Here is a 25,447-nt window from a genome sequence, read left to right as displayed (position 1 = left end):
GATATCCATCAATAGAGAAAGAGAAACAGGGGCACTGCCCATAGATCCAGATGAACGTAAGAGAGTAAAACATTCCTTGTTATGCAGTAACCGGCTTCATGTACATATCAGAACAGATTGGTAAACAACAGGTTCAGCTGAAGGTTTCCTGAATAAGTATACAGAATATGACATCTGGATCATAGCACCCCTGGCTTCATCCTTTGTGGATAGCTAGTGTAAGTGCCTACAAGCGTTGTCAGCTTTCCTTTATTTTACCAGCACAGCCAGCACTTTTATGTTACAGACTTCAATAACTAATAAACTCGGGTATTTTTTACCTTTCTGAAATGTAAACTTAAAGCCAAAAATTCATAAAGAAGTTACCTCAAATCTTTTTCAGCACTGGTTAAACTATTCAAAAACTGATATTCCAGCAGACATAGGAAGAATTGCCACGCTGAAAAAAAATATAGAGAATTTTAAAAGAAATATTATACAAATACCACCTCTAGGCCCTTTGTTAACAAAAGAACAGCATTTTTCTCAAAGAAAGTTGGCACTCCTACTCCAAAACCAACACAAAGAGGCCTTATAACATTCTATGCAGCATCATACTGATGGATCCAGGACACACAAAATACAGGGTAAAAAGTAACAATGTTTTTGAGAAACAGAAGTGAATCAGACAGTAAGAACACCAGACAAAGCAAAGTACTAAGTGGAACCCAATAGAGCATCATTGTGACAAGACACATCAAATAAACTCCAATCAGAACTATAGGAATCCATCAATATCCACAAACACACACACACACATACACACACACACACAAACACACACACGCACACATCCTAGCACAAAACCAATCAACCAAAACAAAAAACGTGTCTTGCTGCCTTTGTTCATCTCATGGAAAATGTAATATGGATGCACAATCGTCACTCATAACAGTACTTCTTATGAACAATGAAAAAGATGTACTACAATACTGACTTGCCTCATGTAACAGGTTTTCTTGTGGAAACTACAGCCATTATTCAGTTTATCCCACAGAGCATCTTGAGAATCATGTATTGTGTATCTTCTAGCCTTCACTCTCTGCTTTCTTTAGAGCATCTCTTGAATTGTTCAGTAAATTGCTGATCTCAAGTCCCCTTCAACGTACTCTAGCACCCTAAAAGATAATTAATAAAACTGCCCAGAAGTTGTCAACAGAATGACTGAAGAGTACCACTTAGTGACATGTTTGTTGTCCTTCAGATCTTAATGTTCTGATCATCAAACTCTGCAGAGTAGAAGCCTTGAAATACAAATGTCTCCTTCTGAAAACAATTCATATATCAACTCTCTGCTAAACACCGTGCGAAGTGACAAAGCTGTTGCTGTTTTTGCCCTCATTTGTGCCCCCCCTGCCTTACCTGCTTTCTGGGGGCCGTCAATGCGAGTCCAGTGTCCTGTGCTGCGGACACCTGGGGGACTCCACTTCCCGGCTGCATTTGCAGCGCGCACTCCGCCAACGAGGAAATCAAGTGCCAGGAGGCGCTTAAAGGGACTATCGTGCTTCCCCCTCGCGGGACGCGCTCGGGCGTGCCCGGGCCAAGCAATGGCCAAGGGCAGACCCGTTGGAGCCAGTTTAAGACAGTGAGAGGCTGGGCTGGCCCCCCTCTAAGGTGCTGGACCCCAACAGTGGACGTGCTCTTCCAGTAAGTGACCCCTAAGATTTGCACTTGGGCTCATTGTAATAACTTCTGCCCCCATTAGCGGCAATTAGATTGATTTAGCATGACAGCACGGGAGGGAAGAGGGAGGAAAGGAGTGGGATTTGGGTATGTTGCGGGAACTCTTGACCAGTTCATAACCAGGGCCAGTTCCGTGCTTGAACACAAGATTGCTATCACGGAACAACGTCTTTCTTCGGACCCGGTGTTTTCAAAACGATCATCTCTGGGGGGCATAATCAATGCGCGTTCCCCTGAAAGATCCCGCCAGTCGTGCATCGCAAGGGGCCCCCAGTTGGAGACTGTGAGTTCGGATCAAACCCCGATATTAATTACCAACGAAGGAGATCCGTTGAAACCCCCCTCATTGCCAGGAAGGACACTGCCAGAGACAATAAAGAACACAGTTTCGTGTGCGGCAGAAGTCCACAGAGAGGTTACTCAATCCACGGAATTTTTAGAGGGGGGAGGTGGCAAGAGAAAAAGAGGAGGCACACGTGGAGGCATACAGCAAAAGGGAAATAAATCTAAGACCGCTAAATCTAACAAATAGAGGGATTTGCCTCATCCAGATACTTCAATTACATGAAGTCTCACAAGAAATTGTGCCCACAGAAATTGCCCCTAGCACGGATGCTATCGGGATTGGCCTAGGGGAGCCGGAGGAAGCGCACTGGCAGAAAATAGGTGCCCTTATTTCATCGTCCCTGGAGCCACTAATGGAAAGACTCTTATCAATTGAAAATAGACTGGAGAAAATGGAGGGACTGATAATGACCACTCTGGGAGGCATTGAGAATAAAGTATTAAATTGCGGCCATGTAAATGAGCCAGCGAGGGAGAGTGGAAGGGTTCCAGCTGCATGCCCTGGTATCAGGGTAGCACCAACTACAGGCCCGGTCCCCCACCCGTTAGGCCCAGATACCTTAAGGGGAAGAATAGCGAGTGGAGGTATATGGAGTAATCCACAGTCATGAAAGGGCTAGAGACAAGAATGAGGCAACAAATCTGTGTTCCCACTTAGACCTACCCCCGCTTGTACACCTTATGTTATAGTTCTGACTGTTGTCCCTGAATTGGAAGATGGTAAAACTGGAACCCATGATCAACTAAAAAATAAGATAACCCACTGGCTAAATAAAAATAGGCCATTGCCCCAGGATGTAAAGTGTAAAATCCTTTTCGTTAGGAGAGTCAGCTGGATAGGAGCCAGGACAAAAAACATAGCAGGAGATTGTGTTATTATTAATCTCAATGACCCCAGGGTGGTGGATCATGTTTGCTGGGGCCCCTGGACATACTCAGGATCCTCTATCCAGGCCAGGAATGTAAGTTATTCTTACATTCCACCAGACTACACACCAAACTCTGAGCAACTTGATGCGCACAGAGCCAGGCTTGGTCAGCCAGGCAGGCAAAGAGGGGGGGTGACAGGAGCGAGGAACGAAGCTTGACTAGGAGCCCCAGGGGGGGGGGGAACACACATGGCCAGCAGGTAGTGCCAATGAGGGAGGAGGGAGGGGCGGCACTCCCTTTATACAATAGATACTCACCACTCCACTGGGGAAGACACCTTAGTGAAGTGGACTGACTGCAGGGAGAGAAACCAGGCCAAGACAATGTCCCGAGTGTGGCTCCTCGGAATCCAAAATCACAGGTGGAGGAGCCGGCAGGAGCAATCACAACAAATAGATACCAGCTTGTCCCCTGTAATATAAGGACTCCTAGAACTGAGGCACCCCAAGGGTCCGTTAGAGTAAGCACAGATCCGGGCCCCGGGGTAGATACATCAGGGAGTACCATTGAACTAGCATCCTGGAATGTAGCAGGTTTGTGAGTCAAATTTCAGAATCAGGAGTGGCTGGAATATATTAATACATATAAAATAATCTGTCTCCAGGAAATCTGGGAGGTAGGTCACTCTAATTTTCATTTAGTTGGGTATTAGTCATTTGGGATCCCGGCAAGTAAGTCCACGGCCGGAAGAGCGAGGGGAGGCCTCCTAATATTTGTAGATGTGTGACTGGAAGGGGGCTGGGTTGATCTAAAATGGGGTTAAAGACAAGGTGGTTCTGTTGGGTAACAAAAAATTTCTTTTAAAGGAAGGCTGAATCAGCTCAATACACATTAAATAAAACCTCTCTGAAAACAAACAACTGAAAATGCAGTCTTTATATTAATAGAAAGTAATCAAGATACACAAGAATTACTTCATTCTGTGGTGCCACAAGTTTCAATAAATGAGAAATCGTTAAGGAAACATGTGATGAACGTGACTGTTGGTGAACAAAGTGATCAGTGCATTAAATTCAGTGACACATATGTACAAAATTATACATGGGGAAGTAAGCAGGCCAGAGTATTGAATTAGTCCTCCAAGGAGACAGGGGTAACTGTACAAGCTCCTGGAGTTATCTTGACCAGTGGTAAGCGTCGACGTTTCGACCCTAAAGCGCCCCATCACATGTTTCCTTAACGATGTCTCATTTATTGAAACTTGTGGCACCACAGAATGAAGTAATTCTTGTGTATCGTGATTACTTTCTATTAATATAAAGACTGCATTTTCAGTTGTTTGTTTTTTCATAGAGGTTTTATTTAATGTGTATTGAGCTGATTCAGCCTTCCTTTAAAATAAATTTTTTGTTACCCAACAGAACCACCTTGTCTTTAACCACGCTTACCCAGGTTCTGAGGGACACAGGGTCACCCCTTTTATGTAAATCAAATTGATCTAAAATGGAACTCAGATCACATGATAGGCCTCGGGTTTAAAAACAGGCGTCTTAATATAACCCTGGTAAATTTTTATAACTCGGGAGGTTCCAGAGTGAGAGAGTGAGAGGAAAGATTAAATTCCCTGAATGAGCACAAGCAGGGCACAATGGCTCCCATGCTTTTAATTGCGGGGGACTTAACTGCCACTTGTGCCCCAATCTATTACCCATTAAAGAAGATTGGACCTCCTGTAGTTTAGAGGAGGGACCTCATTTTGAACACACACTGGAGGGTAGGGAGCTGAGCAGGGTGATGAGCAGCCTCAGGCTTGAACACACAATGGACCTAATGGTCGTTGACTCTAACAAGTTGATCACCCCCCACTTTTAAAGGCAGGGGATGCAGCTCCTTCATTGATTTTATCCTGGTGTCCTAATTGTTAAAGAAATGGGTACCAGGATTTTCAATAGATTTGAGTGGTTTTAGTGACCACAACCCCCTAGTACTATCCCTACTAGCGTCAAATGTAAGCAGGGCTTTAACGAGGGGGGCCGGATCAATTGTAGAAAAGATCACTGATCAGGGCAGGCACCTGAAATGGTCAAGAATTAATGGGGAAAGTTTCTACAGGTCCCTTGCAAAAGAGGGTGGACAGCTTTTAGAGAAATGCTTAGACTTATCAACGGAAGGGTCACATCTAGTGGATCTATTTGAAGAAATGGGTCGCCTAATAGATGGCCTTTTAAAAATGACAGGATAGGCCAAATTTAAAAAGGATCCCAGGTGGTTTGACAGCGCATGTTCCTCTGCACAGAGAAAGCTAAGAGCCGCACTAAGAATGAACCCAAGGGACGAACAAAGGGTGACGCTATGCAGGCTCAATTATAAGCAGGCGCTAAAAGTGGCGGAAGAGGGCCCTCCATATTCAAACTTGGGAGGACCTGAGAGGAGCTGCTGAAAGGAAATACCTAATTACCTTCTGGAAGATAATTAATAATCCCTGTTTCCAAGATGTAAATAGTCCACAGATAGGTTCTAACGTTCTCCTGGAACAGTGGGTGGAGCAATTTGAAGGGCTCCACAATCGGAGGAACAGTGAGCCACTGCATAATGGTGAGGGGACGGGGAGGTGGAATGTAACACTTGAATTCACCCTAGATGATACTATTGCAGGTATCATGGGTCTCACTAAAAATAAGGCACCGGGACCAGATTGGATCCCGCCGGGCCTCTTTCTAAGTAAGGTGGACCTGTGGGCCCCAATCCTAACAAGAATATTAAATGCTGCTATAGCCACGGGGCTACCGCGCTCTTGGTCAACGTCTACAATAGTGCCCATTTTTAAAAAGGGGAATAGAGATAACCCTCAGTGTTACCGCCCCATTTCCCTTATAGATGTCACTGCTAAAGTCCTGGGACATGTTGTCTTAAACCGTCTGATGAATTAGGCTGAGGACGAACAGATCATTACTGATGTCCAGTACAGATTTAGGGCCAAAAGATCCACAACAGATCAATGTATACATTTATATCTCCTGGTGGCTAAATACACCATTGCTAGTAATGAAACGGTCTACTTAGCCTTTATGGACCTCACCGCAGAATTTGACTGTGTCAACAGGGAGAAGCTGTGGGTCCAAATGAGTAATCTAGGGGCCGGTCAGTATTTTATAAAAAAATTTAAAAGCCCTACACTGGAATACCTCGGCTAATGTAAGGTATAACTTAGAGGGCGGATGCACAGAGTCCTTTACCTGCACTAGTGGGGTGCGACAGGGGTGCATTCTGGCACCCTTCCTGTTCTCCCTGTATATAAACGGCCTAGAACAAGCCCTATTAAGTCTAAATGTGGACTCACCTAGAGTAGGCAGAGAAGCAATTCCTGTCTTGCTCTATGCTGACGACGCAGTATTGCTGGGACGTACTCCACGGGGTCTACAGACATTGATAGACGGCTTTGTGGATTTCATGAATAAGTTCAATTTGTCTGCCAACTTGATCAAGTCGTATGTAATGGAAACAGGGCCAAAACCACGGAAGTGTTTTAATTATAGAATAGGCGCACACAAATTAGAGAAGGTGCAGTCCTTCTGGTACTTGGGCATTTTAATTGATGGGCATTTAAATTTCAAAGCACTACTGGAAGAGCATTGCAATAGGTTAGTGTCTAGTACAGGGGCAATCATGAATTTCGGCCGTAGACTGGGCCGTTGGTCCCCGGAGCAAATAATGAATCTATACAACTCCCTTTGCTACTCTAAAGTAGCATATGGCGTGGAACTCTGGGGGATCGCCAATTCCTATAAATTGCAGGTGGAGGAGAAAAAATACATGAGAAGGCTCCCCAAGTTCCCACAGGGCGTTCCCTCTTATATTGCTCATGAAGAAATGGTTGGGGCCTTTATAGAGGATAGGCTTCAGGTTAGACCCCTGCTAGCATGGTTAAAGATCTGGGATAACCCGGAGGCAACGCTGACAAGGCAAATAATTATGGATTGGCTTGGTAGGGACAGGGGAATGGACATTCCTTGGCTGAAGTATCTTAAGGCTGTGTTTGAAAAAAAGATCTCTTCCCAAACCCGACCGGAAGGGCAGGCCGGGATAAGGAAAGTGTGACGAAGAGGTTCACTACTTATAAAATTGCCTCTAGAGAAGAGAGGGAATGGGGCAAACAGTCAGTCAGAGCTTATGGCCTAGTGAAGTTTAATGAAGGAATGGAACCATACTTAGCCCTCACACATAACGCCCATGACAGATTTTTAATGACACGTTTTAGGCTCAACCTTTTACACTATTTATTAGCTGATCCGGCAGGTTTTATTAATTTTTTGAGCCAAAGGGTCCCTGCGGCTGCGATCAACGATCTCCGCAGGATACCCTTCATTTTGTATTATTGTGCCCTTTTTACTCACTGCCCAGGCGCCTCTATTTAATTATTCTGTTGAAGAAACTCAAATTTAGACATGCCAAGGTCGCTCTTTTATACTTACAAATGGCCCGAGACCCCCTGACCCTGCTCTCTATTACGAGTGTTTTAAGACTAGCACTTAAACTCAGAGAAGCGAGAGGATTTGATAGAAGGAGTGGGGACCAGATGGGGGATTAATGAATGGCAATGAATACCCCCTGTATCCCTTTTTTCTTTCTTTTTTCTATTGTTGTCTAGTTAACAAACAATATATGTAGTTTTAGTATTTTAACTGCACTTTTATGGTGTTTTGCATAATGCCGAATAAAGATATTTGATTTGATTTGACAAAGCAACATACTCTGCAGTATCACACTATTACGGAACAGGGACATCTAGAAAACAGAGAAAGCAACAGAGCCCACATGTCAAGGAATAGACGTGGTGAAGTTCTGTCAAGTTTCCTACTTGATTGCTTGCAGATTGTATGCATCTTCCCAGCAGCCACGGTGCCACACTTGCACTTAATAACACACGTGAAATATGTCACTTGTCTCCTTAAATGGTCCTAAATAGATAAAAAAGCACAGGTGTAAAACAAATGTATGACGGAATCACGCATGCCATTACCACTCATGCTTTTTCAAAGTGGCCATTACAACGCAGGTACCATTAACATGCATTACTTTTACAACACAGGATTTTACAATGATTATGCCTTTAGAAAAAATTTCTTTGTAAAAGCATGCATGGTAAAGGTACATGCGTGATAAACATTTTACAACTAAATGTATGTATTTTACAGGTAAGTATAAACCCTTTTTGTGTGAATATATAAAGGGTTGACATTTTCCTGTGATATGCTTGCATTTTTGTGGTAAAGGGATGCATGGTAAAAAGCATATCCTTGGTATAAAAATGTACAGGCAGGTACAAACTGGAAAAACCCCTACATATCTAAAATTGACAAAGGCCGTCTGTCCGAAATGCGTTGTTTTGCACAATAAATCACTCCTGGATAGAATTTGTGTGCCACCTCCTTTTCGTGTTAATTAGGATTGCTTGGGATATATATATATATATATATATATATATATATATATATATATATATATATATATATATATATTCACTGAAAAAACCATAGGTTAGAGACCATATATAGTTAGCTGGACATTTTATTGACATAAAACCAATGAAATTCCATATATAGTTAGTTGCACTAACTATATATCGCGCACCCGCAATCCACTGCTGATGATTTGACATATTACATCATTCATGACATGGTCAGTAACATCACTGATGACATCACTGATGACATCTCAAATGACATCACTGATGACATCACTGATGACATCATCTAGTGTCTGTGTGTTTTTGTAAAGTTTAAATATGTTTTACATATTGAAGAATGAGTGGATGTATGGAAGACTGAGTGTGTGTGTGGCTGGCTGGGAGGTGTGTGACTCTGCATATCAATGTGTACTTGTATCAGTGATTGTATAAGAGAGTAAGTATGTGTTAGTATATGTGTGAAAAAGTATGGTGTTCTGTGTTTAACTGTATAGATGAGGAAATCGAAGTGTGATTGATTCTTTACAGGACTGACTAGGTGTGTGAGTAACTCCATGGATGAGTGGCAGTGTGTGAGTGTCTGCATAGGTGTATGAGTGCATATGATAGTGTTGTAATGAGTGACTGTATGTATGAGTGATTGTATGGGTGAATGAGTGAATGTGTGTGTAGACGTAGGAATCAGTGAGTGCATATGTAGTAACTGGTATTGGTGTGTCATGATGTCATCAGTGATGTCATTTGAGATGTCATCAGTGATGTCATCAGTGATGTCATTTGAGATGTCATCAGTGATGTCATCAGTGATGTCACTGACCATGTCATGAATGATGTAATATGTGACATCATCAGCAGTGGATTGCGGGTGCGCGATATATAGTTAGTGCAACTAACTATATATGGAATTTCATTGGTTTTGTGTGAGTAAAATAAGGTTTTGTAAATGCTAATTCCTAACTATATATGGTCTATAACCTATGGTTTTTTCAGTGAATTTTCAAGGTTTTGTAAATGCTAATTCCTAACTATATATGGTCTATAACCTATGGTTTTTTCAGTGAATTTCAATGTTTTTTTTAATAGCAAATATCAAAAGCTGTAAAATGTATACTTCTTTTAAAGGAAAAATATATTTTATATGTATTTAATATAATTTTTTTATGTATATACATTTTTTGAGGGAACGAATTTATCAACTATCATGCTGAAGAAGAGTGTGGGGAAAATAAAACAAAGAGGAGGACTAAGAGGAAAGAACAATCAGTTCAAAAATACAATTGCTTTAAAGCATGAAGTGCTTTTCCACACATTTCCATTTAAATAACCCATATTAGAACATACAAAATATCTACAGAGGAGACGGTGTACATTGAATTTTAGGCTCTTCATTGGTACCTACATGTTGGTACTTACATCACCCACACAACACAACAGTTCTATTCAGAGCTACCCTACCTCAAAGCACTCTAAAATATTATTTTAATATTTCCCTTGGTTTTCCCCTTGTTACGCTTTCCGGAACGCTACCCGGTGCGCGGACCGGGCGCTAACCGTGCGAATATTTGAAAAAAAAGGTGGTTTTTTTACATATATGGGCCTCCTCAGCCACCCTCAGAAAACCTAGGGGGTCAGGATATGTCTCCCGTGCCCCCTTATACCCATTCCCAACACTGTTTATCCTCCATCTTGTGACTAAATTCGTCCGAAACACAAGATGGCGGACTCCCGTTACGCTACCGGTGAGCTACCCGGTTCGCGTACCGGGTAGCGCTTCCACCGCGAAAAATCAAAAAAGAAAATTCTTTTATTTTTCTGCCCCGCGGGGCCCTTTAATAGCCCCCACATCAATCCTAGGGGGTCAGGAGGGGTCTACCTTGCCCCCTTTTGTTCATTTCCCCCTTCGTTTATTTCCACCTCTTGTCTCTCGATCCTACCGAGAGACAAGATGGCGGCCGCTCCGGACTGTTTAGAATGTTGACAGTCACCGGAGAGCCAATCCGCTTCTCCTCGCGAAGTTCCGTTACGCGTCTGGTACGCGAACCGGGGCGCTAACCGGGACGCTGTCACAGATATATATATTTTTTTGAACGTTAATTTCTCAAAATCCACTGGAGCACATATCTTGAGACCTAGCAAAGGCACATCGGGCAAACAGTCTCTACAATTTTGCCAAGTTTCATAGAAATCCATTCAGCCGTTCGAGCTAAAAGTGAGTCCAACCGCCCTATGGAAAACCCAATGTTAAAAACACGTTTTGGGACCCCCCTTTTTTCTCGGCTCCCGCTTGACGACCCCCCCCCAAACTTTCAGGGGACGCTCAGAAACAAAATGTGCCATTTTCCTGAAAATTTCAGCCAATTCCGTCCATCAACGCCAAAGTTATTCAACATAGAATTTTCAGAAATCCCTATTCAAAAAAACCCTAACTATATATACCTACTGGGGACCGCCAGTAGGTAATGTATATATATATATATATATATATATATATATATATTCACTGAAAAAACCATAGGTTATAGACCATATATAGTTAGGAATTAGCATTTACAAAACCTTGAAAATTCACTGAAAAAACCATAGGTTATAGACCATATATAGTTAGGAATTAGCATTTAAAAAACCTTATTTTACTCACACAAAACCATTGAAATTCCATATATAGTTAGTTGCACTAACTATATATCGCGCACCCGCAATCCACTGCTGATCATGTCACATATTACATCATTCATGACATGGTCAGTGACATCACTGATGACATCACTGATGACATCTCAAATGACATCACTGATGACATCACTGATGACTACATACAGTGACTGTATAATTCTGTAAAGTTAAAATATGTCTTACATATTGAAGAATGAGTGGATGTATAAGTGTCTTGATGAAGGATTTAGTAGGGGCATGGCTGACTGTATGAGTGACTGATTAAATGTGTCTCACTGAGTGCATGGGTTAGTGACTAAACTGTCTTAATTTGTGCATCATTATGTCTGTTGTTCTGTAAACTGCTGCATGTGTTGATCATTAGCTATATGATTAACTGTATGGGTTATTGATTGGTTGCCCAAGCATTTGTATGGGAGACTGAGTGTGTGTCTGGGTGGCTGGGAGGTGTATGACTCTCTGCATAGATGTGTGAGCAGTTGATTGACTAGATGTATGGGTTCAAAAGTGCATGTGGAAACAGCTGTATGGGCGGTTGACTGTGTGCATGAGTGTATTGGGGAGTGAATGGATATCTCAGTGCTACATGTCAAAGTAAGTACATATGTAAAACATAGTACATGTGAGAGTTGACATATATAAATAACTGTGCATAAGAGCCAGTGAATGTGTGAGTGGCTGTATGGATCATTGTGAACTTGTATCCAGGATTGTATAAGTGAGTAAATATGTTTTAGTATATGTTTGAATAAGTAAGGTGTGTATAACTGTATAGTTGAGGAAATGGAGGTGTGATTGATTCTTTGCATGACTGACTAAGTGTCTGAGTAACTCCATGGATGAGTGACAGTCTATGAGTGTCTGTTTACACTGAGTGTATCTAAGGTTATATTAGACTCTGAAGAGGTTCATCGTATTATCACAAGAATGATGTCATCAGTGATGTGATCAGTAATGTCAAATGAGATGTCATCAGTGATGTCATTTGAGATGTCATCAGTGATGTCATCAGTGATGTCATTTGAGATGTCATCAGTGATGTCATTTGAGATGTCATCAGTGATGTCATCAGTGATGTCACTGACCATGTTATGAATGATGTAATATGTGACATGATCAGCAGTGGATTGCGGGTGCGCGATATATAGTTAGTGCAACTAACTATATATGGAATTTCAATGGTTTTGTGTGAGTAAAATAAGGTTTTTTAAATGCTAATTCCTAACTATATATGGTCTATAACCTATGGTTTTTTCAGTGAATTTTCAAGGTTTTGTAAATGCTAATTCCTAACAATATATGGTCTATAACCTATGGTTTATTCAGTGAATTTCAATGGTTTTTTAATAGCAAATATCATAAGCTGTCGAATGTCAAGTACGTGGTAAGTGAAAACATTTTCGTGTTTATGCACACTGATCTGCTTTGAATGGTGCCCCCCCCCCCTCATTTCTATTAGGAGTACTCTCTCTTTGCAGATAGTGAAAGGTAGTTAACGCAGGCCTTTGCCCCCGTTGTAATCCGTCGTGCCTGCTTCTCTCTCCATTTGATTGATTGTTATCCAAGTATTTACTGTTTTAGAATTAGTTCTCTTTGGTTCATTCTCTATTTACAAACAAACACAGAGTCACAATACTCTGTTTAGTCTTTGCAGATAACGAAAAATTGTGTAAAAAAAAAGAAAAGGAATCGAGCAAAATCAGTAGGCCACTAATGGGATCTCTTTTTGACCTCGCTAAAATAGAAACATTAGGAACAACCCCTCATGACAAATACAAAACTAGTGAGATGAACTGAACTCCACACAATGATGGCTGCAAAACAGCTCGGCTCCGCCACCCACCCCGCCCAAAATAACGATAAAGAGCGGCTGCCATGATTGGTTACGGAATGGCCACGACGGAGCTACGAAATGGTGCTGCTCTCATGCTAACCCCAGCTTCAGTCTGAAACATCCAGAAACACTGTAGACTACCAATTCGATCAGTTCCGGTAGCGCCCCAATGTAACCCGGTAGAGAAGAACTAGCCCTCCCCTCTTTGACTGATGGTTCTTGTTGCCTGTCCCTTCTGTTGTCATTTAACAGAACTATTTAGCCTGCTGAAAGGGGTTGTGTTCCGACCGCTGGTTGGTGGAGAAATTTTGACTATATTCTGGACCTGCGTTGTCGCGTAATGCGTCATATGACGCGCCGCGTTAGCGCATCCGGAAGTCATCCGGGGCGCGCAGCGCGTAACGTAAGCATAACAAGTCATGTGACTTGTTAATAAAACTTTTCATTGGTTCATTTTACTTTTCTTATTGTAATGATGAAAGGCTTGGTCATATGACCTAAAAATTACGCTTTTCATTACTTCCGAACATTATTGTTTCTTAAATATATGTTATAATGTTCCAGGCTAATGTACTTTCCCGGAAATTTTACAACTGTCCTGCAAGTAAAATATATTCTTTTTTCGAGAAAAAGAGCGTTTCTTCGTCCCATGACGGAGCCGTTGAGCAAAAGAGGGTCGACCTGCTGTCTTAGTCGCCGATACGCCTAAATATGAGATTCTTATCGATCACTTTATGTTGCAGGAATAGAAAACACAACAGCCCTTGACCATTTATCTTTACTGCGTTCCTTCGTATTATACCTTTTACCCTTCATGTAATTGGTCTGCTTTATTTCACTTGCCTTTTAATGATTCTAAAACAGTCACTATTATTAAAAACTTTACCAATGTATATACTACTACCATGTTTTCTTTTAAAAACCTTTATTGTGAAAATTTCATTATACAAATACGAGCCTATAACCACGTGGGCCTGCCACGGAGCAAACTGTAATCGTATATGATGAATAGACATTTACACTGTAGAGGAACGTAACGGGCGGGCCATTAGGTTGCAAGAACTAAGGTGTCTAACAGTTACGGAATCGGTGGACGTACATTTTATAATTAAAATACGACAGGGCCAGTTAAAATAAAATTATCTAGATATACATTTGCGGGCAAGTACCATGGGTGACGTTAATTCGAACTTTCAACAGTACAGTAATCAATAACACATCAGAACTTAATATCAATAGGGATGTCGAAATATTCAATCAATTCTCGTCCCCGCCCGCCATGTGCTTCAAAACTGCATACGTATCTCGTGATTTCAAGGTTCTGCAACCAGTACACAACAAGGAGTTACGAGTCCCATTTATTCCGGCGCCATTTTGGGCGAGGACGGGCAGGTCCAGGATATAGTCAAAATGTCTCTACCAACCATCGACTATGATCATGTTCATATGCTGTATTTATTAGAGTAACACTCATCTGTCCACATGAAATTAATTTGCCACAATCTAAACATGTCATTTTAATCTTTCCAAAGTTCTTCTAAATATTTGGGACCGTTTCCCTTGCCTCTGAAGCTCTCAGTGCCACTTCTTTGATGAATGTACTAGCAGGTCAGGGGTTCTCCTCCAAATCTCTCTTTTATGCAGCACTATAATTAATTGGTGCCACCTCTCCATATGACGATGCATGGTATAGTTACCACAACTATATTTTTTTTCGGTTCCTCTGGAGAGTTCATCGTGGCAGATGAAGCGTGTAACGTACCGGGCATTTACCTTTTTTTGCATGTACAGGAAAGGAAAAAAAAATCGAGCGTCCGAGTTCTAAGGTGTCCCAGGGCCATTTTAGTGGACCAGGCCCAAATCCAAAGAACAGGCCGCCATTTTGAGAGTCCTCTTGCAGCCGCCTGTCGCTGTAGCATCAAGAGCAGCCGAAACTCAGCTGAATGGCAACTGAAACGGTAAAGGGGCGCCCCACTACAGCAGACGAGCCTCCACCTAGGAAGGCCCATTCACGCCGGCTCCCCCCCCCTTCGGGCACCCCACGCCGTTATTCGGAGCAGTATTGTAGGATGGCCACACCAGTGCGGCAACTTGCTAGACATCACCTCGGTGGTAACCGAATCTCAACGCCTTGTGGTGTCTTCTATTCAGAAAACATTGTTATGCTGCCTTCGACCTATTCGCCGCAAGTGCGCACACAACTCAACTGCATAGCTTGCTAGACACCACCTCGGTGCCATCCGGATCTTGGAATGTCAGCGCCTTTTGGTGTCTTCTCTTCAGAAAATATTGTTGCGCTGCCTTTGGCCCCATTCGCACATCAGTCCACTACTGACGCCATCTCACAGGCTAATGGGGCGCCCCAGGCCGACTTTCAGCATTGTAGAATGACCACACCAGTACAGCAACTTGCTAGACATCACCTCGGTGCCATCCGGATCTCGACGCCCCACTGCAGATGAAGTGCCTCTCAACTATGAAACCACCACGGTGACATCCGGATCTTGGCGCGTTGTGCTGCCTTCGGCCTATTCGCACATCGGTCCGCTACTGACGCCATCTCACAGGCTAATGGGGCGACCCACGCCGAGTTTCAGCATTGTAGGATGACCACACCAGTACAGCAACTTGCTAGACATCACCTCGGTGCCATACGAATCTTGGCATCTCAACGCCTAGTGGTATCTTCCATACAAAAAATATTGTTACGCTGCCTTTGGCCCCATTCGCACATCAGTCCGCAACTTAGACATCACCTCGGTGCCATCCGGATCTTGGCATCTCAGCGCCTTGTGGTGTCAGTCAGAAAATATTGTTGCGCTGCCTTTGGCCCCATTCGCACATCAGTCCGCTACTGACACCATCTCACAGGCCAACAGGGCGCCACACGCCGACTTTTACCATTGTACGATGGCCACACCAGTGCCACAACTTGGCACATACTAGACACCACCTCGGTGCCATCCGGATCTTGGCGCGTTGTGCTGCCTTCGGCCTATTCGCACATCGGTCCGCTACTGACGCAAACTCACAGGCCAACGGGGCGCCCCACGCCGACTTTCAGCATTGTTGGATGGCCACACCAGTGCGGCAACTTACTAGACACCACCTCGCTGCCATCCGGATCTTGGCGCGTTGTGCTGCCTTCGGCCTATTCGCACATCGGTCCGCTACTGACGCGAACTCACAGGCCAACGGGGCGCCCCACGCCGACTTTCAGCATTGTAGGATGGCCACACCAGTGCTGCAACTTGCTGGACACCACCTCGGTGCCATCCGGATCTTGGCGCGTTGTATTGCCTTCGGCCTATTCGCACATCGGTCCGCTACTGACGCCGCCTCACGTGCCAACGTATTTTCTCCGCATTTTATACCCTATGCCGCATAACAGGTCATGTGACTTGTTTATAAAACTTTTCATTGGTTCATTTTACTTTTGGTTTCCTAATGATCGAAGGCTTGATCATATGACCTAAAAACAACACTTTTCATTGGATGAAAACTTTTTTTTTTCCCCAAACGATGAAAGCCCCACCTTGTTTCTGGATGTTTCAGACTGAAGCTGGCGTCAGCATGAGAGCACCACCATCTCGTAGCTCCGTCGTGGTCATTCCGCGAGCAATCATGGCAGCCGCTCCCCACCAGAAGCCTGCAGGAGTCGGGGCCCCCAAAACTTTTGATGAATTCTCAAGGCGGAGGGGACGCTTTCGAGAATGGGGTCCAAGACCTAGCAGACAAGCGTCCGATTTCCAAGGTGTCCCAGGGCCATTTCAGTGGACCAGGCCCAAAAAGGAAAGAGCCTGCCGCCATTTTGAGAGTCCTGTGACAGCCGCCTATCGCTGCACCGCAAGAGTGGGCGCAACTCAGCTGAATTGCGGCTTTTGACACAGTGGACCAAAAACGGACGGAATGGCAACTGAAACGGTAAAGGGGCGCCCCACTACAACAGATGACACTCCACCTGGAGAGGCCCGTTCACGCCGCCTCCGCCGGGGCGCCCCACGCCGTTATTCGGAGCAGCATTGTAGGATACCAAAACCAGTGCGGCAACTTACTGGACATCACCTTGGTGCCATCGTTCTGCCGTTATTTGCTGGGTGGCAACTTACTAGACATCACTTTCGTGTCATCTAGATTTCGGCGCGTTCTGCTGCCTTGGAACTATTCGCACAACAGTTTGCTACTGATGACCCACCCCCCGCGACACCCCACGCCGGAAATCTGGATGTTGTGCTGCGTTGGGACTATTCGCACAGCCGACCGCTACTTCGTTGTTTTTCCCTAAAAATGTTTATATGTTATTACTATTTTTGTTTTCTTGTATATATTTATAAATTATTAAAGTTTTATAATCTTACTACTTTGTGGGAGTGCTATATATTTGTAATGTGACACATAATTGTAAAAACTTTGATGTACAAAGAGTCATCCCTAGAATCTTCCGCTTCACGCTCGGTCCCCTCCCCAATCACAATACAGGATGGTTTTCAGATAATAGCAACGCTTCTGCTGTGACGGATCTCATCGAGTGTGGGCCTTGATCTACTATAACTCCTTTGAAGAGGGGTGATTCTTTACAGCTGTGGCCATAAACTACATCTGCAGGGCTAGCTGATACCCTAGGACCAGCCTGGACAATCGGACACAGAGGAAAAGGAGTGTCAGAGGGTGCGGTAGTGAATAGGGCGAAAGGGAGGTGTCGGGCGGGCACAGGGTGTGATTCTCAGGGAAGAGCAGCGCAGATGTGGGGAGGTTTATTACCCATGCATAAGACAGAGAGCGGGGGTGACCACTGCCTGGGTGAGATGCTTGCGAGGGTGGGGAGCCATGCTAAGGATCGACAGCGTGCACAGAGTGGGTCTGGTCAAGGCATCTAAAATGGCTGCCGTGCACGACAAAAGTGTGGCATTTGAAAAAAGACAAGATGGCGCAGACAATGTTTTTCAACCCTTCCTGATTTCCTTCGAATCGAACGTTAACAGACGTTGGGGCATATTACCAAAGTTAAGCGATATTTATCCCTAACGATGCATTGCTAAGATTTTTTTACCGTCAGAAATTATCGCAGATAAACCTTGCTATTATCAAGGTTTATCGCAAATACGATAAAAAACGACCGCAATGCATTAATATCGCTGAAAACTCAGCGATATTCATGCATTACCGAGCTAATGCTCTTAGCCATGTTATCCACCTCCCATTGGATAACATGGCTAAGAACTGCTCAGGGCAGCTGTTACTTTTTGGAGATATTCGCGCTTATCTCGAATATTTCCAAAAGTTGATAATAGGAGATAGCGATGTTAGCGACTGTTTCCAGTCGCTAACATCTTGGCATGCCCACTTTGCATGTCATTAGTGATAAATATCACTCACATGCAAAGTGGGGCCCAAGATGGTCGCTATCTCCTACTAGCCGTCGCTAACTGGTGTTAGCAACAGCTAGGTAATACAGATATAATTTTATCTCCGCGAAGCGGAGCGCTGTTACAGATATATATCTTGTTTTTGAACGTTAATTTCTCAAAATGCACTGAAGCACATATATTGAGACCTAGCAAAGGCACATCGGGCTACCAGTCCCTAATATTTTACCAAGTTTCGTGCAAATCCATTCAGCCGTTCGATTATTATTATTATTATTTTTTTTTGCCCCGCGGGGCCCTTTTAAAACCTCCACATCAAACCTAGGGGGTCAGCGAGGATCTACTATGCCCCCTTATGGTCATTTGCCCCTTCGCTTTGGCCTCCTCTTGTCTCTCGATCCTACCGAGAGACAAGATGGAGGCCGCTACGGACTGTTTGGAATGTTTACAGACACCGGAGAGCCAATCAGCTTCGCTTCGCAAAGCTCCGTAACGCGAAAAGTACGCGAAGCGGTGCGCTGTTACAGATATATATCTTTTTTTGAACGTTAATTTCTCAAAATCCACTGAAGCACACATATTGAGACCTAGCAAAGGCACATCGGGCTACCAGTCCCTACAATTTTGCCAAGTTTCGTGCAAATCCATTCAGCCGTTCGATTATTATTATTATTTTTTTTTTTTTGCCCCGCGGGGCCCTTTTAAAACCTCCACATCAAACCTAGGGGGTCAGCGAGGATCTACTATTCCCCCTTATGGTCATTTGCCCCTTCGCTTTGGCCTCCTCTTGTCTCTCGATCCTACCGAGAGACAAGATGGCGGCCGCTACGGACTGTTTGGAATGTTGACAGACGCCGGAGAACCAATCAGCTTCGCTTCACAAAGCTCCGTTGCGCGAAAAGTACGCGTCCTGGAGCGCTGCCCGGTCCTCTGTTACAGATATATATCTTTTTTTAAACGTTAATTTCTCAAAATCTACTGTAGCACATATATTGAGACCTACAAAAGGCACATCGGGCTACCAGTCCCTACAATTTTGCCAAGTTTCGTGCAAATCCATTCAGCCGTTCGGGCTAAAAGTGAGGCCAACCGCCCTATGGAAAACTCAATGTTAAAAACACGTTTTGGGACCCCCCTTTTTTCTCAGCCCCCCCTTGACGAACCCCCCCCAACTTTTCAAGGGCTGCTCAGAAACAAAATGTGCCATTTTCCTGAAAATTTCAGCCAATTCCGTCCACAAACGCCAAAGTTATTAGACATAGAATTTTCAAAAATCGCATAGAGAAAAAATCCTAACTATATATACCTACTGGCGACCGCCAGTAGGTAATATATATATATATATATATATATATATATATATATATATATATATAACATTTCTATGGCAAAATGAAACCCTCATTTTGTTCCTTTTCAAATTAAATGTATTAAGTGTTACCACTTTATTCCAATCAAGATGACTTCAGGTGTGCCATACTTTTGTCATAAGTAAGACTGTTAGCGTTCTAGTTGTTCTTTAGAACACTCTGGGACATTCTGTCATTGGGTTATAGTTGGGCTACATGTGGCTGATATTTGGGCTACATTTGGGCTCTTTTGTCTCTGGTGGCCATCTTGGGAGACTGCATATCAGAATTTTTTTAATGAAATATAAGAGGATTTGAGAAGTCACTCAATCAAGATGACTTCAGGTGTGCCATACTTTTGTCTTAAGTAAGACTGTTAGTGCTCTAGTTGTTCTTTAGAACACTCTGGGACATTCTGTCACTGGGCTATAGTTGGGCTACATCTGGCTGATATTTGGGCTACATTTGTTTTTTTTTGTCTCTGGTGGCCATCTTTGGGCTACATTGGGCTACATTGGGCTACATTTGGGCTCTAACATATATATAGCCCAAACATAGCCCAATATATATTTTTCAAAGTTAATTTTCGTAAAAACCACTGGAGCATATATCTTGAGACATAGCAAAGGCACATCGGGCTACCAGTCCCTACAATTTTGCCAAGTTTTGTGGAAATCCATTCAGCCGTTCGAGCTAAAAGTGAGTCCAACCGCCCTATGGAAAACTCAATGTTAAAAATACGTTTTGGGACCCCCCTTTTTTCTCGGCCCCCGCTTGACGAAACTCCCCCAAACTTTCAGGGGACGCTCAGAAACAAAATGTGCCATTTTCCTGAACATTTCCGCCAATTCCGTCCATCAACGCCAAAGTTATTCAACATAGCATTTTCAGAAATCCCTATTCAAAAAAATCCTAACTATATATACCTACTGGCGACCGCCAGTAGGTAATATATATATATATATATATATATATATATATATTCACTGAAAAAACCATAGGTTAGAGACCATATATAGTTAGCTGGACATTTTATTGACATAAAACCAATGAAATTCCATATATAGTTAGTTGCACTAACTATATATCGCGCACCCGCAATCCACTGCTGATGATTTGACATATTACATCATTCATGACATGGTCAGTAACATCACTGATGACATCACTGATGACATCTCAAATGACATCACTGATGACATCATCTAGTGTCTGTGTGTTTTTGTAAAGTTTAAATATGTTTTACATATTGAAGAATGAGTGGATGTATGGAAGACTGAGTGTGTGTGTGGCTGGCTGGGAGGTGTGTGACTCTGCATATCAATGTGTACTTGTATCAGTGATTGTATAAGAGAGTAAGTATGTGTTAGTATATGTGTGAAAAAGTATGGTGTTCTGTGTTTAACTGTATAGATGAGGAAATCGAAGTGTGATTGATTCTTTACAGGACTGACTAGGTGTGTGAGTAACTCCATGGATGAGTGGCAGTGTGTGAGTGTCTGCATAGGTGTATGAGTGCATATGATAGTGTTGTAATGAGTGACTGTATGTATGAGTGATTGTATGGGTGAATGAGTGAATGTGTGTGTAGACGTAGGAATCAGTGAGTGCATATGTAGTAACTGGTATTGGTGTGTCATGATGTCATCAGTGATGTAATTTGAGATGTCATCAGTGATGTCATCAGTGATGTCATTTGAGATGTCATCAGTGATGTCATCAGTGATGTCACTGACTATGTCATGAATGATATAATATGTGACATCATCAGCAGTGGATTGCGGGTGCGCGATATATAGTTAGTGCAACTAACTATATATGGAATTTCATTGGTTTTGTGTGAGTAAAATAAGGTTTTGTAAATGCTAATTCCTAACTATATATGGTCTATAACCTATGGTTTTTTCAGTGAATTTTCAAGGTTTTGTAAATGCTAATTCCTAACTATATATGGTCTATAACCTATGGTTTTTTCAGTGAATTTTAATGGTTTTTTAATAGCAAATATCAAAAGCTGTAAAATGTATTCTTCTTTTAAAGGAAAAATATATTTTATATGTATTTAATATAATTTTTTTATGTATATACATTTTTTGAGGGAACGAATTTATCAACTATCATGCTGAAGAAGAGTGTGGGAAAATAAAACAAAGAGGAGGACTAAGAGGAAAGAACAATCAGTTCAAAAATACAATTGCTTTAAAGCATGAAGTGCTTTTCCACACATTTCCATTTAAATAACCCATATTAGAACATACAAAATATCTACAGAGGAGACGGTGTACATTGAATTTTAGACTCTTCATTGGTACCTACATGTTGGTACTTACATCACCCACACAACACAACAGCTCTATTCAGAGCTACCCTACCTCAAAGCACTCTAAAATATTATTTTAATATTTCCCTTGGTTTTCCCCTTGTTACGCTTTCCGGAACGCTACCCGGTGCGCGGACCGGGCGCTAACCGTGCGAAAATTTGAAAAAAGGTGTTTTTTTTACATATATGGGCCTCCTCAGCCACCCTCAGAAAACCTAGGGGGTCAGGATATGTCTCCCGTGCCCCCTTATACCCATTCCCAACATTGTTTATCCTCCATCTTGTGACTAAATTCGTCCGAAACACAAGATGGCGGACTCCCGTTACGCTACCGGTGAGCTACCCGGTTCGCGTACCGGTTAGCGCTTCCACCGCAAAAAATCAAAAAAAAAAAATCTTTTATTTTTTTGCTCCGCGGGGCCCTTTAATAGCCCCCACATCAATCTTAGGGGGTCAGGAGGGGTCTACCTTGCCCCCTTTCCTTCATTTCCCCCTTCGTTTTTTTCCACCTCTTGTCTCTCGATCCTACCGAGAGACAAGATGGCGGCCGCTCCGGACTGTTTAGAATGTTGACAGTCACCGGAGAGCCAATCCGCTTCTCCTCGCGAAGTTCCGTTACGCGTCTGGTAAGCGAACCGGGGCGCTAACCGGGACGCTGTCACAGATATATATATTTTTTTTAACGTTAATTTCTCAAAATCCACTGGAGCACATATCTTGAGACCTAGCAAAGGCACATCGGGCAAACAGTCTCTACAATTTTGCCAAGTTTCATAGAAATCCATTCAGCTGTTCGAGCTAAAAGTGAGTCCAACCGCCCTATGGAAAACTCATTGTTAAAAACACGTTTTGGGACCCCCCTTTTTTCTCGGCTCCCGCTTGACGACCCCCCCCAAACTTTCAGGGGGCGCTCAGAAACAAAATGTGCCATTTTCCTGAAAATTTCAGCCAATTCCGTCCATCAACGCCAAAGTTATTCAACATAGAATTTTCAGAAATCCCTATTCAAAAAAACCCTAACTATATATACCTACTGGCGACCGCCAGTAGGTAATATATATATATATATATATATATATATATATATATATGTCCAAGAACCACCTCCTCCAAGGATGAAAGTGAAGAGGCCACACAGGGGAGCAAAGTGGAAACACCTTTATTCCATAGCAAAAGGTAACGGTAGTTCTCCAACACCCGCTTTCGGCGAATGCATTTCGGCGTTTCTTTAGCCTTCCTCAGCGCCAGGGGTGTGTGTGCACCAGGTAACGGGCGAAAATCAAAGACACAGTGTCTAGCCCATTCCTGATTTGTAGAGCGCTGCTCCGCCCCTGAAAGTAAGTACCAATCGCGTGTATCCCCAGCAGGCCGCTTCATGTACAGCGCCTACCAGTCCCAGCATGCAATGTTGTAGGTCGTGTCTGGTGGATACTGCGCGGGGCGGATTGGCGCTATGATGGTGAAAGAACCCCCAAGTCCTCATGCCACTGGAACACGGTGTTTTCTCCAGTCCCCAACCATTTCAACCTCCAAGTCCCGGGGATCCATTAGGCGGGGGCAAGGATGGCAATCATACCTCGCCCGATGTGAAGTCAAGTGGCCTCAGCACCGCCCTCTCTCTTCCCGGGCTAGTAGGTGGGCTCTGGTAATTCCGGTAACCCGGATCCGAAAATTCCACCGCAGTGGAGACCAGTAATCCAGAGCCTGCTTGATGAAACGGGGGCCTCTTGTGCGCGACACTGGAGATATATATAACATTTCTATGGCAAAATGAAACCCACATTTTGTTCCTTTTCAAATTAAATGTATTAAGTGTTACCACTTTATTCCAATCAAGATGACTTCAGGTGTGCCATACTTTTGTCATAAGTAAGACTGTTAGCGTTCTAGTTGTTCTTTAGAACACTCTGGGACATTCTGTCATTGGGTTATAGTTGGGCTACATCTGGCTGATATTTGGGCTACATTTGGGCTCTTTTGTCTCTGGTGGCCATCTTGGGAGACTGCATATCAGAATTTTTTTAATGAAATATAAGAGGATTTGAGAAGTCACTCAAAATGTGCCCTAATTTTTCTTTTTTCAGCACTAATCATAATTTCTATGGCAAAATGAACCCCCTCATTTTGTTCCTTTGCAAATTAAATGTTTTAAGTGTTAACACTTTATTCCAATCAAGATGACTTCAGGTGTGCCATACTTTTGTCTTAAGTAAGACTGTTAGCGCTCTAGTTGTTCTTTAGAACACTCTGGGACATTCTGTCACTGGGCTATAGTTGGGCTACATCTGGCTGATATTTGGGCTACATTTGGTTTTTTTTGTCTCTGGTGGCCATCTTTGGGCTACATTGGGCTACATTGGGCTACATTTGGGCTCTAACATATATATAGCCCAATGTAGCCCAATATATATTTTTCAAAGTTAATTTTCGTAAAAACCACTGGAGCATATATCTTGAGACATAGCAAAGGCACATCGGGCTACCAGTCCCTACAATTTTGCCAAGTTTTGTGGAAATCCATTCAGCCGTTCGAGCTAAAAGTGAGTCCAACCGCCCTATGGAAAACTCAATGTTAAAAACACGTTTTGGGACCCCCCTTTTTTCTCGGCCCCCGCTTGACGAAACCCCCCCCAAACTTTCAGGGGACGCTCAGAAACAAAATGTGCCATTTTCCTGAAAATTGCAGCCAATTCTGTCCATCAACGCCAAAGTTATTCAACATGGAATTTTCAGAAATCCCTATTCAAAAAAATCCTAACTATATATACCTACTGGCGACTGCCAGTAGGTAATATGTATATATATATTACATTTCTATGGCAAAATGAAACCCCTCATTTTGTTCCTTTTCAAATTAAATGTATTAAGTGTTACCACTTTATTCCAATCAAGATGACTTCAGGTGTGCCATACTTTTGTCATAAGTAAGACTGTTAGCGTTCTAGTTGTTCTTTAGAACACTCTGGGACATTCTGTCATTGGGCTATAGTTGGGCTACATCTGGCTGATATTTGGGCTACATTTGGGCTCTTTTGTCTCTGGTGGCCATCTTGGGAGACTGCATATCAGAATTTTTTTAATGAAATATAAGAGGATTTGAGAAGTCACTCAAAATGTGCCCTAATTTTTCTTTCTTCAGCACTAATCATAATTTCTATGGCAAAATGAACCCCCTCATTTTGTTCCTTTGCAAATTAAATGTTTTAAGTGTTAACACTTTATTCCAATCAAGATGACTTCAGGTGTGCCATACTTTTGTCATAAGTAAGACTGTTAGTGCTCTAGTTGTTCTTTAGAACACTCTGGGACATTCTGTCACTGGGCTATATTTGGGCTACATCTGGCTGATATTTGGGCTACATTTGTTTTTTTTGTCTCTGGTGGCCATCTTTGGGCTACATTGGGCTACATTGGGCTACATTTGGGCTCTAACATATATATAGCCCGATGTAGCCCAATATATATTTTTCAAAGTTAATTTTCGTAAAAACCACTGGAGCA

At 42.9% G+C, this 25,447-nt stretch overlaps 1 long non-coding RNA gene across 1 annotated transcript in view; it reads left to right on the top strand.

The window, feature by feature from the left end:
- The first annotated feature begins 1,550 nt into the window (after positions 1 to 1,550).
- Positions 1,551 to 25,447, top strand: part of LOC144753422 (uncharacterized) — a 489,542-nt gene continuing 465,645 nt past the window's right edge. The window contains exon 1 of the long non-coding RNA XR_013594353.1: positions 1,551 to 1,686. This is a non-coding gene — a long non-coding RNA (uncharacterized LOC144753422). The remainder of the gene's footprint in view (positions 1,687 to 25,447) is intronic.

This window comes from Lissotriton helveticus, chromosome 5_1 (genome assembly GCF_964261635.1).
Source record: "Lissotriton helveticus chromosome 5_1, aLisHel1.1, whole genome shotgun sequence".
In the NCBI taxonomy this organism is placed as follows: Eukaryota; Metazoa; Chordata; class Amphibia; order Caudata; family Salamandridae; genus Lissotriton; species Lissotriton helveticus.
The sequence above is the reverse complement of the archived record's forward strand: the minus strand, read 5'-3'. Positions and strand labels throughout refer to the sequence as shown.